The 16,422-nt window shown below is 44.6% G+C and overlaps 1 protein-coding gene across 1 annotated transcript in view; it reads left to right on the top strand.

Moving 5' to 3' along the window:
• The window catches only part of LOC138582224 (ankyrin and armadillo repeat-containing protein-like), a 551,079-nt gene that overhangs the window by 516,362 nt on the left and 18,295 nt on the right, over positions 1-16,422 (top strand). The window lies entirely within an intron of this gene.

The raw sequence follows: 16,422 nt of genomic DNA on the forward strand, positions 1-16,422 counted from the left end.
GCCATCTTGCTTCCAAGGCAAGCATGTTGCCCCTGAGCTATCCTCCGAGACAAATCTTGCTATTCATGTGAAAGGGACTTCTGTTTGGGGCCTTTAAATGCATGCCACTTGCAGCCAGTCTAGCCATTTCTTCCAGTGACATGGCTTTCTTTTAATTGTACTGGGCATCTCCAGTTAAGCAAGCATGGTGTGTTATTACTTGGCTATACTGGACTTTCAGAGCATCAGTTTGGAAGAATGTTCTCACCGTGGAATGCCATTTTATTGGCAAAGCCAACGGGAGTATGTCCTTAGACGGTGATACTGCCATGGCAGAGATAGCCTGGACATGTTTTTTTATAGTATCATTATGGGCATTGTGCGGAAGCAAACATCGCTATGTTCCCATATGGGAATACTAGCATATATTGGTGCAGCCATTATGGATATGTGTGGGTACAGCCAGCATGAAACATTTTTTATACCAGCATATATTGTGGGTAAAGGTATCATTAAAATGCATTGGGAAATGCTCCTGTGCACTGTTGGTGAGGTACATTTATTGGATGTTTGGATTGGTGTTACCCCACAAAACCAACTGCAAATAGTCTGGCTTTCTACCCAATTTGACACAGAAAGTGTGTTGTTTAATGCACCATCTTAACCCAGTATTCAAAAAAGTTTCTTGGAGTGGTGGAGGGTGGAGGAAGTATCCTATCCCCCCAAAATCCTTTTGGTTGGTTTGCGCTCCTTTGCTATGCTCAGTCACCCTGACAATTTTGTGGAAAATATTTATGCCCATTCAATTAAAATATTCACCAGTCACCACTGAATGAGTGGATGGTGGGTGAATGGGTATGAATCTGTGCATGCATGGCTGAGGCCCAAGCAAGAGGCATTGGAGCGCAGATGGAGCCATTTTACTGCTATTTTTTTGGGCAAAGACAACATGATCAATGTTATTACATGGAGAAGGCTGTGTGTTGAGGGGGTTTACAGCATGATGGGGAAGGTAGACGACATTTTCATTCTGTGCCATGTCATTGTTTACCCACATAAGGGGCATTGCCATTATGATGTGTGTTCTTACATGGGGAGAGAGGGGGCACATGTGCAGTCAGCAAGTAAATGTTTTCTTACTGTGGCATTGCATGTTTTATTGGTGTTAACAGCAAGGTCAACATGATGAGTGTTCTGACATGGTGGGTGGAAGCATTCCTTGTTTGGCTGCAATTCCTTACTGCAGCATTGCTGGCATTGAGAGCAAAGTCAACATGATGAGTGTTCTTACATGGTGGAGCTGGTGTTGGGCAAGCATTTTTACAGCAGCAATTGCATGTTTTCTTCCTGTGGCATGTGCTTTTTACTGCCATTCAGGTCAAAGCCATGTTTTCTCACCGTATTATTACTGTGCTTAATACAACTGGCCACACACACAGTTGGCTAGTACAGTTGAGTGGCAGGACTCAGAAGCCAGGCAAAGCCCCCTTATTTCTACACTAGATGAAAGATTTAAAGTTTGATTAAAACATACTTGCAGCTTTCACCTAATGCAGTGTGCAGCATGCCCCTACAGCCGCATGATCATCATGTGCTTTGCACATGCATGGTGGTCCAGGCTGGCACAGAGTGTGGCGCAGCCCATGCTTTTCTTGTTGAGCTTGCGTGGCTGCCTCAGGGTGGCTCACAGGGGGACCCCCCCATTTTGTGTTACGCCACTGACCGAGACTACTGATACGTGTGAAGAATAGTTTCTCAACAGACATAGTTTTCACCTCAGAACTCTGTCAAACCCCACCAGTGGTAGTCCCCCACCAGGCCGATGTGCATCTGCTGGATGAACAATATTTCAAACATAAGAATGTTGAGTCCTGTGTGGTTTCAATTTCACCCAGAGATCTCCATTACCGGAAGTCTGTCCTCTTGGTTGTTTAACCTTGATTGGAAGACATTTGCCTCCTAAGATTGGGCTCTATGGTCCCTGTACCCCAGAGAGCAGTCCCCCCCGCCCCCAAACACCAAAGGCCACTCCAAGTCAGTTAGTCAATCTCTTAGATGGAAGTTTGTGAGGAACTCAATGTCTCAGAGGGGGTGGGCGAGAAGCTAAAGACATTACACCAGACAAGAGCTTACACAGCACTCAAATACAGCTATTTCTAGGCAGCGTTGAGTCAAAATTGCTCAAAGGTGCTCTAAATGTGGCAGCTCAAGGATTAGCCATGCAGGAGGTGATGAAGGGGGAGGAAGCAGCATACAAAATGCAAAACAGTTAATGGATAAGGAATCTGATGTGCAGGCAAAAGGGAAGGCAACCACAACGAGAGTCCAGTAACTAGGAATCACCAAGAATCAAAAGCAATCATTTATATTCCAAATGGATACAAACAGGGGATCACCATGCAGTGGAGTTAGGGAAGCCATCTTAGAGCAATATTTATCCCAAAAGAATCCCAGAATGCCTTTCTGTCAAAATCTCCTGAGAACAGCTCTTGAAAACAGGAGCTGGCCTTCTTGACACATGTAGCTCCAAACCACTAAGGTGAAGGCGCTGTCCATCCCTCTGCTCTGTATTGCAACTTTCTCAGTGCACGCATTCTCAATTCCTGGCACCTTCTCTGTGGGCGTGGCAATTATTTACAGTGCATTGTTCAAAAAAATGATGCCTTTGTACACTTGCAACCGCTAGGCGCCATGGGAATAGTCGTTTTGTTCTCTACCTTAGCTGGCCAGGCTTAGGGCATGGTAAAGTCTCCCGAATGATCATTTCCAGATGGGTATCACTTAAGCCATATCATCACAATGTGAGGTCCCACACATAATACCGGATGTGATAGCAGATGTCCTGTCTTATGTTACCAGGTGTCGCAGTCTTGTGATTTATGTCACCAGGGTTGTAGCTCTGGTTCCAGGGGCCTCTTGCTCAGGGTTTGATAAGTGCCCTTTATGGGTTCCAGACTGTTTTGAAAGTCCTCAAAGTGGTCAATGATTTAGGGGGTGACCTGTGAAGTCACTGTGTCCTCAGCTGGGATCCACATGGGGCTTTCCGTGGGCCCTCACACTTCTTGTAGGGATTCATTTCTGTGTGTTTCTTTTCTCATTTGGTTTCCCCACTGAAAGCAAGAATGTTGCCTCGTCCCATTGCTGACTTAGGCATTAGAAGTTACAATACTGTGACCAAACGACCAGGTCCTGGACTGGATTTGCCCAACACCAATGATGCTAATATGGTGAGCAGTTGTCTGGACAGTGCCGTCAGCTGCTGGGAACAGCCACAGCTGAAATGTTGTGTGCTAGGGGAAGTCCACCACAGGTGAAATGTTGGTTGTGAGTGGGTAAGGCAGACCTCTGGTGTGATAGACACCATTAGAAGAACTGTAAAAATATTCCACAAATACTAAATTCCAATGCCTGACATCTGATGGAGATCTTTGGGGCTTCGAAAGCTAATGCATTTTGCCACTGCAGGATAGTATATTCAGTTTTAAGGGGTGCTGCTGAGCAGCAAGAGAAATTGCAGCTTCAGTGTGAGCTCCGGCCCTAGCATAATCCTAACTACATTAATATGTAAGGGCCAGTTTGTCGTCCTCAGCAGGTCCACAGAGGGGGCGACTGGAGTGGAGCATGCAGTGACAGAATCATGCCCAGACCCGACGAGCAAGAGAAGGATGCTCGGCCCACTGGTGAGTCCAACGGTGCAGAGAGGAAGCTTGGCCTGGCAGATGCACCACGACTGCTGGAGGTGTAACTAATTTGGTCTGCGGTGGTGACGGCCCAAGTAGGAGAGGGTATGTAAGACCCGACAGCTGCGTCGGGCTGCTCTTGGCACTGCGCTGCCCCAGGACTGTTGGAGATTCCTGTGGCAAGGAACAAGCATGGAGAGGAGGGATGCTTTGGCGGGGAAGCAGGGAGCTGCTGGGGCACTGACCCGGCCCACCATCTGCAGGAGATTGGCTGCCAAGGACTGTGTGCTGCTCCAGTAGGGCCGAGAGGGAGTGATCACAACATCCATGTAGGAGGCCCCGAGTGGCACACATCATCCTTTATCCATCCTTTATCCATCTGGAAGTGGGTGGGAGGTTGCTCTGGAAAACCTGTTGAGCATACCCAATTGAGGAATTGGCTTATAGCTACGCAAGTTCTGGCAGGAATGACAGAGGGCTGGAGAGGACTGACCCGTGGCACGAAGGCAGCTTGTGTGAAGTGTACAATATCCAGCGCCGGAAGAGCAATATGACAAAAGGCACAAGGAAGAAGCGAGACCCTATGGATTCTTTTACCAACACCCCTGTGAGGACCCCGAGGTCAGAGGACCCAGAACTGGGTGGAGGTCCAAGTGTGAGGCTGGGCGAAAACCGTGATAACCAGCTGCTGGCAGCCATGCAGAACTGCTTTATGTCTGTCAATATCAAACTAGACAACATTCTGGCGACCATAAGTTCACTGAAATCCAAGTTGAAAAAGGAAAGTGGCTACATCGCTGAAGCTGAAACTAGGATCGGGGAGGTAGAAGATAAGGTGAACCACCATGACCGGGCCATAGCGGACTTAAAGTCAGAATTGAACATAATCTGGGGCAAATGCGATGACCATGAGTCGGGTTTGCGACATAATGTGCGCATTATCGGGTGCCTGAGGCAGCATGCAAGGGGCCCATGGAGCTTTCATGGAAGACCTGCTGAGGAACCTGTTTGGAGTGGACTGGGCACTTTCTGATTGAGCGTGCTGGCTGTGCTCTTGCTCCAGTGCATAGGCCGTGGAATCCACCACGCACTATCATTGCGAAACTGCCTAAGTACAGAGACAGAGACCTCATCCTGAAATTATCCAGAGAGCAGGGTACACTCCTCTATGAAGCTAGCAACGTTCAGATCTACCTGGACTTTGCTACCAGAGTCCAGATCTTGAGGAGATCATATGATTCGATGAAGAGACTGCTACTGGCTCGACATGTCCCATATGCCCTTATGTTCCCCGCAAAGTTATGGATACCCACCCAAACGCACAGATATGGGGAAGCAGATAGACTTGGGCAGTTCCTGGCTAGATTATTGAGAGGCGAAAGAGGGTTGAAGCCAATTACTGGGTTTGAGGGACGAGCGGGGGAACTCCTGACCGTTGCTGAGGCAGTTAACGAGGAATCCCTGCACTATTTATTCATTTATTGCATTTGATTTTACGCCCAAACCCCGGGGTACCATGGCGTAGTTACAGACATATTTGATATCCTAATAGTTACATACATACAATAGTAACACTTTTCTATTGCATACAAGAATAATAAGTTACAAGATAGTTTGTTACATAGTGGTGCTTGGGGATGGTTGCAATCATTGTATACAATTCCAGGTAGGAAGGTGAGCTGGCTACACTGTCTAGGGTGGTGTTGGTAATTGTTAAAGAGCAATGTTTTTAATAGTTTCTTGAATTTAGGGTAAGAAGTCTCATTGCAGATGTTAGTTGGTAGTGAGTTCCAAATTCTGGGGGCTGCTATAGGGAAGCTGGACCTGCCTGTTCTAGTATTCGTGAAGCAGGGGATAGTAAGGTGTGTGTTGACACTGGATCAGAGTATTCTGATTGAGGATTTGCATGACAGGCTTTGATTAAGATAGATCGGGGCATTATCTGTGATACATTTATCTGTGATGGTGAGAGTTTTGTGTAGTATTCTTACTTGTACGGGTAGCCAGTGTGCCTCTCTCCTGTGTTGTGATATGTGTTCCCTCCTATTTATGCCCAATGCAGCTCTGAGGGCTTTATTCTGTATTAGTAGCATTTTGTTTTTCTTGGAGGTGCCTAGTATGAGAACGTTACAGTAGTCGATCTTAGTCAGTATGAGGGCTCTGGCAAGAGTGACGCAGTTTTCAGAGGTGAGTAGGGGTCTCCTCAGTGCAATCAATTTGGCTGTGTACGCCGTGGAGGAGGCGAGTGAGCTGATGTGTTTACCCATGGTGAGGCTGAAATCAAGGTATACCCTTAGGTTTTTGACTTGATGTGATATAGTGAAAGGGGTACCATCTATGACAATGGATGTGTAATGTGGGTAAAGTTTGCTTAGGTGGGCGGGGGCATCTACAATGAGGATCTCTGTTTTTTCTCCATTGAGGCAGAGGCTGTTGGTTGCCATCCAGTTATTCTGGATGAGTGAGTAGATTTTGTTGATACATATGGCATACAGTTCTAGGTTGCCTGTGATTGGAATGAGGATTTGTGTGTCGTCCACAGAGTTGCTGTATATTACTCCTTTTGCATCGACGGACGCAAAAAGGAGTTTGGTGTATGCGTTATAGAGTGTGGGGGAGAGGCACGATCCTTGGGGGACACCGAGTGGGACTGATTTGGGATCTGCTGCTTCGTCGCATATGGCTACTCTCGAGGTGCGGTCTGAGAGGAACAATTTGATCCAAGAGGTGGCTTCCTTTGAGAAGTGGGAGTTATTTGCTAGTGTTAGGCATAGTTTGTTATGGTACACTAAATTGAAGGCCACGGACAAGTTGAGTAGTAGTAAGATACATAGCTTCCCTGAGTCCCTAATGGCGTCCATCTGTTTTTTTTAATCCAGAAGGGCTGTCTCAGTGCTCTGCATGGGGCGGAAGCCTGATTGCCTGTCCCCTAGTAGGTGGTTATTTTCTAGGTGGGTTTGAACTTGGGTATAGGCAATTCTATCTATGATTTTAAGAAGGAAGGGGATTGTTGTGATGGGTCTGTAATTAGTGGGTGTGGTGGGGTCTAGTGTGGGTTTTTTGAGTAAGGGTGTGACCATGCTTCTTTTATGGTAGCTGGGATTCATTGGTGCTAAAAGAGGTATTTATAAAGTTAGTGATGATAGGAGCTAGGGTGGGGGCGCAGTCTTTGATTAGTTTGGCACGAAAACTCCTTTGCAATTGGAAGGTTTCAGTGTGGCTATCGTTTTGAGGACCTGGTCGTTGGTCACTGAAGTAAAGTAGAATTCAGGCACATTTACTGTGGTGTTTGTTGCTAGCGGGGGGTATGCTCCGCAGTGTGTGCTAGGAGCTTTTGTTGCGCGTCAATTTTGTTTTGGAGAGTGATAACTTTAGAGGTCAATGCATCCTGAATGGTGGTGCACCATGCTTTGCTTGCAGTGCATATGCTGGGTGGTGGCATAGGGGTTTCAAGTTCTCTAATTATAGAGAATAATTCTTTGGTGCTTGAGGCAGCATTGGTGATGCGTATGTTGAGGGAATTGCCTTTATGGGTAATTACTTTAAGTTCATAGGCTTTGGAAATTAACAGGAGTTCTTTTTTTGGATTCACTAGTGGGTTTTTTTCTAGAAAGATGTTCTAGAGCTCTTTATCTCCTTCTAAGTTCAACGAGTTCATCATTGAACCAGCGGGTACTGCGTTTGGGTTTGGGAAGCTTAGATTTGAGCAGGGCTACTTCATTTATGGCTGTTTTCAGGCAGTGGTGATAGTGTAGCGAGATGATATCAGGGTTGTTATTGGCTGGAGGTTTAGTATTGAGTAATTTATTGAGAATAGGGGTCAGGTTTTCTGGAGTAAGTTTCTGTGTATTTCTCACCAGGATAGGTATGGGAGTGGTATTATTGACTTGAAGTTAGGTCGATGGTCATGATTAGATAACATTTAGTTAGGCAGTTATCGGTCCAAGGTATCTCTAGGATGCCCTTTAGGGTGACTGTGGTATTCAACATGAGAATCCAGTCAAGTATTTTGCCTTTAGAATGGGTAGGGGCATTAACAATTAGCGTGAATTGCATTTCTAGGAAAGCGTTGTGGAAGGCTGTGGTTTTGTGGTCTGTTATGTCATTGAAGTCTAGATTAATATCTCCTAGGAGAATTAATTTTGCTTTGGGTTTAAGGAGAGGGGTGATGAGTAATTGTAAGTCAATGTCAGGGTTATTTGTGGTGCTAGGGGCTCTGTACACTATTATAAAATGTACTATACGGCATTAAATACCAATGCAGAAACATGCACCGATGAGGAGATAGACTGATACGTGAAAGGGATCGCTTCAGCGACCTGTGATGATAGAAGAGGTAGTCGAAGTGATTATTTCGCTGGAATCCAGAAAAGCCAAGATATCCGACGGCTTGGGGATAGAGCTCTATAATGAGTTTAGTCAGAGCCTGACCTCAAGATTGCTCAGGGTTTGGGAGAAATTGTTGGTATTGGTGCAGCTCCCGTCTTCTCTATTGGAAGCTATTATTTCAGTGTTGCTGAAACCGGGCAAGACCCATAAGAGATGGGCTCTTATAGACCACTATCATTGATTAACACTGATGCTAAGGTGTTCGCGAAGGTGTTGGCTAATCGGCTCTTTCCTTATATGTCATTATTGGTACACCCGGACCAATCAAGATTTATTCCCTCTTGATCTACTGCTCTAAATGTGCAATGTCTGTTTTGCATTATCTCGCAGATTAACCCGCAGGCCAGTGCGGTTGCTGCCTCCCTGGATACGGAAAATGCCTTCGACTAAATCTCATGGAGATTTTTGTATGGGGTACTTAAACAATTTTGGTTTGGGGACTATTTTGTCAACTGTATGCGGTTATTGTATGCCAGGGTGCGCACAAATGGGGTGATATTGCGAACCTTCACATTAGGTTGCATGACACGACAGCGCTGGTCCCTCTTCCCTCTGATGTTTGGCCTAATGATAGAGCCACTTGCACTACTGATTAGGGAGCGCCATGGGCATAGAGGAATTTGCATAGCGGGACCCCCCTGATCATCTCACTGTATGCAGACTACAACCTACTACATATATGCAACCCCGAACTGAACATGGAGCCATTAATGTGGAGGTTACTAAATGTACACATTATTCAGGCTATAGAATTCATAGTGTGAAGTCAGACGTGTTCCCACTCACGGACGGCACACTAAAACTGGATAACCTTATGGGGTTTCGATGGGTCCTGATCAGTTTAAAATATATGGGTATCATGGTGTCCCAGGCGGACAATCTATTATACGCAAATAATCATGAGGCGTATCTCAGCTCACTCGCTATTAAAATCAAGTTATGGACCAGGCTCCGTATATCCCTATAGAGGAGGATATCCTTGTTGAAAATGGCTGTAGTCCCCAAGCTATTGCATTATTTTAAGATTCCGATATGGCCAGGGTGCCTGTTTTTTACCAAGCTGCAATGTCTGGTGGTTGAATTTTTATGCGACAAGGGGGTAGTCCAGATGGGCTGGGAGGGACTGGCAGAATCTTATGAGCGCAGGGGGCTGGCTGCCCCAGATTTTGAGCTATATTACATCGTCGCAAAGGCGCAACATACTGGACACTGTTACTCACCAGACTCGGGTCCTATGCATCGTGCACTGGAGCGAGGTGGCGCGGCACCAAATGATCTTAAAGCAGTCATCTTGGAGGACCACTATGTCAACTCCTGTACTTTCGATCCAGTCCTCATGACTGTAAATGCATGGCCGCACATGTTTAAACGGTTGAAGACAACAGCCCTGTATGGTGGTGTGGTCCCTCTTTGGAACTGCCCCGGACTTCCCCCAACATACAACCCAAATATACAGGCATCATAGGATGTGAATGGGGTAATGGTCCTGGGAGATGTGTTCCTGGGAGGGAGATTTGTAACACTTGAGGAATTTTCAGCAAAGCGGGTCACAGCCCCATTAAAAGGTTGCAATACTTCCAGATGAGGGAAGCCGTATGCCGCAGATGGCTGTAGATCCCTCAGGAACCGGAATCCCACAATTGCGTTGACGGGATAATGGCAGACAGAGAACCCAGGAGACTAGTGTCCAAGCTCTACAAAATGGTGCAGGCTGGTCAGCCCCTCCGGAACACAGCAAAAGCAAAATGGGAACGAGACCTGGCAATGGAAATTGAGGACCCTAAATGGCATAGATACTGTCTCCTCACGAGAGAGGTATCGCTAAACGCGAGACTTCGGCTCATACAATTCAAGCTACTAAATCAGTGTACTATACGCCAGCGCGACTTTCGCGGTTTTCCCCGGATGAGACTGATGAATGTGTGAAATGTGGCAGGGCAGAGGTAGACACACTGGACATGCTTTGGGGATGCCCTATGATTATGCAGTTTTGGCAGGAGATTGCTGAATTAATGCACGATTTGGTTGATATCGCCCCTGCACTTCCCCCGCCCAAGTATCCATTAGGCGACATCAGTAAAGTACCTGTACGGACACGCAGCTTGCTGAATTTGGGCTGCATTGTAGCTAAGGACATCAAACAAACATCAGGTGTTGCCAGCCGATAACCCTGTGTTGCACTCCTAATGGGGTAGAAACCCCTATGTGGTTTAATGACCTATCATGAGAAGGGATCTCCCAGTTACCGGAAGACACCCTCCCAAAGGTGTACATAAAGCTCTCCAATAGACTTGGGTAATCTAGTACTCATATATGTGCATAACAGTCATGAACTGTGTACTTAAGTAGATGAATGTCCACCTGATAGAGTCTGTTCAGGAGCCACCAAGAACCTTCACACTACAAGTGCACAACACATGTATTTTATATGTCACAAGGTAATTAGACACATTACAAAAAATATTAAGTAAAGTGAAATTAGATTCCAATCCAAGTCTCAAATATACAATTGGATAAGATATCAAACTCAGTGTTTAACAGGCAGCATCAGAAGACCTTTTCATTTGATGCAAATGTACAATACATATAGTAGTTCAACTTCAAAATAAATAGGCAAAGTATAGAGTATCCAGAAACATGGGATTTCTGTGACAAAACATACAATAATTCAAATTTACGGATAACAAAAGTATTTTTCAGTCCTAAACACTCCTAGATGTGATCAAGTGCCAACGCGTTTCAGATTCAGATGAATCCATCTTCAGGGCAGGAAATGTGAAGTTCCTTCAAATTTAAATGGATATTCCTAGGGAAATGTAAATAAACTAGTTAGCTAATTGGGAATTATAAATGAAAATGTAAGTACTGAACACCCAAAAGTATGCACTAACCTTAGTATTGAAGTTTAGAAATCAAGATTCTTACAATCTGTGTAGTAAGCAAAAAAATCAATGTCAGCTTGTGAAAATCTAAATATTAGTTCACAAAGTATTCAAAATTGAAAAGCAGAAACCAAAAAGCAAAAAGCACAAGAGTAACACTCACCACGTTCAAAGGGGAATACGGATCACCCCGGATGTGAGTGGGTTGTTAGGAGGTCAATCACACAGTGCGTGTGCTGTAATTAATCAAAAACCGAAATAGAGTTACTGAGGAAATCACGAGGGTAATGGTGGTGATGAGTCTCCTAAAGAATGTATGCAGTTCAACTCAGTAGAGTTAACAGGGTCTGGTAGACTTAGTAAAGTAAAGAGAGAAAATGCAGCAAGCCAAAATTGGTTTAAAGGCGGAACCCGTGGCTATCACGGGTTGGGATCAGAGTTCGTATGAGATGCATATTTAAAATTTAAAATGTATACATTTTCCAGGATTATAGATTATACAGCCCCTACCGCTGTTCAAGGGTTCCAACAGTCTTACCTGTAATCACAGCAAGATCGCAGAGAACGAGACGTCCACTAGTCAGATGCTCGGATCGCAAATGCAGGTTTGTTAATGGTCGTCATGGCAGCATCGCGCATGCGCGATGCTGCGGATGACGCCATGTTGGTGGGGCATGCGGCTGACTAACAATCGAGAGTATCGATCCACGGGCTTGTATCACATTTAAAATACCCGTTGTTATAAAGAATGCATCATAGTGCTAGCTAATGCCTCATCTAGTATTAATAACTGCAGGTTCCGACACAAAACTCATACTTCGAGTGGATTGCTATGGTGACGATGTGCACAGTCGAGGCGCTGCAGAGTGCTGCATCTGGCTGTAAGGAGGCAGGCCACGGGGGATCAAATTCCTGAGATCAGATGGATAGATCATTTGAGCACAGTGTAACCTAGCTTTAGCAGGTATAGATGTAGGCAACAACCTGCCGCCAGGACGGTACACAGGTAAGGCTGACCTATTGGATCGAAGGTCTCATTGACAGCCCTGGGGCCTATCAGGTGAACAATCCGGGGGTTGTGGATGGCCACACTGCTGTGTGTGTGGAGGGGGTGTGAGGAGGGACACCACTGCAGCCTAGAACGAGGCCGCGTGGTGCCCCCCTCACACCCTGAAATAATGATGCTCAGCCAGACCGGTCACAGAACAAGGCAGGACAAAGCCCGCGTTCAGACCGTCTGGATGGCTGGTTAAAGTGGGTTAGCGTTGTTAGTATGATTGGTGGCTAAGGTTAAGCCAGTCGGTGTGATGTAAGAAACAGACCTCTAAAGCATAACAAAGAGACTAAGATGATTGCATGTATAAAAACAACAAACATAACTTGAAATTGACATTTTTACATTAAAAACAAACATAGGCATAACATAATTTCAGACAAAGCACATCAGATCGAACTCGCAGTTCATGCCCCTTGGGGTTAAACAGTCCAACAGATCAATCCAAAAAATGTCCCTTTGTAGCAATCGTCTATGTACATCACCCCCTCTTGGGCCAGCTTGTACTTGTTCCAAAATAATGCATCTTAATTGGGCAATTGAGTGCCTAGCTTCTAGGAAGTGCATTCACACTGGAGATCTCAATTTTTTGGTTCTAATGTTTGATTTATGTTCGGTCCATCTCAGCTTTGCTTTCCTCATGGTGATCCCCACATAATATAGACCACAGGGGGGGCATTTAAGTGCATATACAACATTCGTTGAGTCACAAGCACAGGAGTGTTTAAGAAAGATGGATTTGCCCGTGTGGGGATGTGAGATTGTGTTGCCCAAAAGCAGGTTACTACAGTGCTGGCAATTGTAGCAGGGTTGTGTGCCTTTGTATCGTGTAGTCATTGGATGGTCAGCTCCTGTCTCAGCTCGAATCAGGCTGTTCCTGAGAGCCCTGCTGTTTCTGTATGCAAATATAGGAAGCTCTTGAAAAAGGGATTGAGTTTCAGGGTACATTTGTAACATTGGCCAGTTCTTGTGGATAATGTTCCTGATTTTTCTGCTCTGATTAGAATGTGTAGTCACATACACTAATTTCTCCTCTTTATTCTTGACTTTGGTCGTGAGCAGAGTGTCCCTCTGTACATTTGCCACCTTCTCTTCAATCCTGGAGATCGAGGCCGATTTGTATCCCCTCTCCCTGAATTTGTGACGTAGGGCCACTGATTGTCTTGCATACTCTGATTCCTCTGAAATGTTCCTGCGATAACGTAGGAACTGACTCAGTGGAACGCTGTCAATTGTCCTCTGTGGATGGAAGCTCGTGGCTAGCAAGAGACTATTCCTGTCAGTTGACTTAGTGAATATCCTGGTTTCGAGGTTAGCATTTTTCACATAGATTTCCACGTCCAGGAAGTTGATCTTGGATTTACTGGTCTGGGTGGTGAATTGAATACGTGGGTGCATGTTGTTCATCATATGAAAGAACTCAACCAGTTCATCCTCCGGGCCAGACCATATGCCAAACACATCGTCAATATACCTTACAAAGATAGTGAGGTGGCGCAGCCATCTTGCTGAGGTGAGAACATATTCATTTTCCAGATAATACATATATGTATTGGCATAAGCAGGGGCCATGGCCGCCCCCATGCTGGTACCTGAGAGTTGTAAATAGTACCTATCTTCAAGTGTGGCCATCCACAACCCCTGGATTGTTCACCTGATAGACCCCAGGGCCGTCAATGAGACCTTCGATCCTATAGGTCAGCCTTACCTGTGTACCGTCCTGGCGGCAGGTTGTTGCCTACACGTATACCTGCTAAAGCTAGGTTACACTGTGCTCAAATGATCTATCCATCTGATCTCAGGAATTTGATCCCCCGTGGCCTGCCTCCTTACAGCCAGATGCAGCACTCTGCAGCTCCTCGACTGTTCACGTCGTCACCACATCGATCCACTCGAAGTATGAGGTTCGTGTCGGAACCTGCAGTTATTAATACTAGATGAGGCATTAGCTAGCACTATGATGCATTCTTTATAACAACGGGTATTTTAAATGTGATACAAGCCCGTGGATCGATACTCTCGATTGTTAGTCAGCCGCATGCCCCCACCAACATGGCGTCATCCGCAGCATCGCGCATGCGCGATGCTGCCTTGACGACCATTAACAAACCCGCATTCATGAGCCGAGCGTCTGACTAATGGACGTCTCGTACTCTGCGATCTTGCTGTGATTACAGGTAAGACTGTTGGAACCCTTGAACAGCCGTAGGGGCTATATAATCTATAATCCTGGAAAATGTATACATTTTAAATTTTAAATATACATCTCATACGAACTCTGATCCCAACCCGTGATAGCCACGGATTCCGCCTTTAAACCAATTTTTGCTTGCTGCATTTTCTCTCTTTACTTTACTAAGTCTACCAGACCCTGTTAACTCTACTGAGTTGAACTGCATACATTCTTTAGGAGACTCATCACCACCATTACCCTCGTGATTTCCTCAGTAACTCTATTTCGGTTTTTGATTAATTACAGCACACGCACTGTGTGATTGACCTCCTAACAACCCACTCACATCCGGGGTGATCCGTATTCCCCTTTGAACGTGGTGAGTGTTACTCTTGTGCTTTTTGCTTTTTGGTTTCTGCTTTTCAATTTTGAATACTTTGTGAACTAATATTTAGATTTTCACAAGCTGACATTGATTTTTTCGCTTACTACACAGATTGTAAGAATCTTGATTTCTAAACTTCAATACAAAGGTTAGTGCATACTTTTGGGTGTTCAGTACTTACCTTTTCATTTATAATTCCCAATTAGCTAACTAGTTTATTTACATTTCCCTAGGAGTACCCATTTAAATTTGAAGGAACTTCACATTTCCTGCCCTGAAGATGGATTCATCTGAATCCGAAACGCGTTGGCACTTGATCACATCTAGGAGTGTTTAGGACTGAAAAATACTTTTGTTATCCGCAAATTTGAATTATTGTATGTTTTGTCACAGAAATCCCATGTTTCTGGATACTCTATACTTTGCCTGTTTATTTTGAAGTTGAACTACTATATGTATGGTACATTTGCATCAAATGAAAAGGTCTTCTGATGCTGCCTGTTAAACACTGAGTTTGATATCTTATCCAATTGTATATTTGAGACTTGGATTGGAATCTAATTTCACTTTACTTAATATTTTTTTAATGTGTCTAATTACCTTGTGACATATAAAATACATGTGTTGTGCACTTGTAGTGTGAAGGTTCTTGGTGGCTCCTGAACAGACTCTATCAGGTGGATATTCATCTACTTAAGTACACAGTTCATGACTGTTATGCACATATATGAGTACTAGATTACCCAAGTCTGTTGGAGAGCTTTATGTACACCTTTGGGAGGGTGTCGTCCGGTAACTGGGAGATCCCTTCTCACGATAGGTCATTAAACCACATACGGGTTTCTACCCCATTAGGAGTGCAACACAGGGTTATCGGCTGGCAACACCCGATGTTTGTTTGATGTCCTTTCTGTGTTTTGATCTTGAGTGGCCTCGGGATCTTCCCTGCTGCACCTGAAATCTATTTACTCAACTAATTGATTGCTCAAAATCTGTAAGAACAAGCATCTGTATTTATATTGATTCTATGAACATTTAGTAGTGCCTCCAACCCCATACCCCTTTTTTCGTCTGCATTGTAGCTAAAAACTGTATTTTGAAGCGATGGAAATCCAAAACTGCACCATCATGTTCGGAGTGGCTCAAAGAATTGACATATGTTAATGAGAGGGAGGAGGGATACGTGGCGACAGTCACAGCAAGATGCAGGCCGAAAGACATATGGGGACCTTACCCGTACGCTGCGGGGTGACGAAGTATATTAATTCATACTTGTGATGGAATAAGTATCGAAGGCTACCCAGGATCACCTCGTTCAAAATTACTGTAATGAGCTTGTGCGATGCATAATGAATATTTTAAATAGTCTGTTGACCCGACTATTGGGCCGTGTATTAATATCTGCAACTTGTCTGCCTATTACTAAAATAAAGTTTATTAAAAATATATATATATTTTCAGTTAGTCCAAAAAAGGTATGACAACGCGAACTTCGCCTTTACACTCTTCACTGCTCATTTTAGAAACGATCAGAAGGAGCTTTTCACCAACGTCGGTTTCTTTTTCAGTGCATCGGTTCCAAACCAGCACGCAGTATTGTGAGCCTGGGTTCATAATTATACAAAGTGCATAAATACAACCTCTCATTTTTATAAAAATGTAAAGCAATTTTGGTTGTCTGTGAGGGCTGGTTGACTATCAGGTGAGGAAAAGGGAGGAAAGGGCAACATGATAAAACAGTATATATCATTTCTGAAATAAATTATTAAAAAATGTTTTATTTTCGTGAACAATAGGCTCATAGGGCCTAATTCACAGAAGCTTTTTATAATGGCAAAACCCCATTGGAAAACTCTCTATGAATCAGGGCCATAGTGTCA

This window comes from Ambystoma mexicanum, chromosome 1p (genome assembly GCF_040938575.1).
Source record: "Ambystoma mexicanum isolate Mex_15411 chromosome 1p, UKY_AmexF1_1, whole genome shotgun sequence".
Classification (NCBI taxonomy): Eukaryota; Metazoa; Chordata; class Amphibia; order Caudata; family Ambystomatidae; genus Ambystoma; species Ambystoma mexicanum.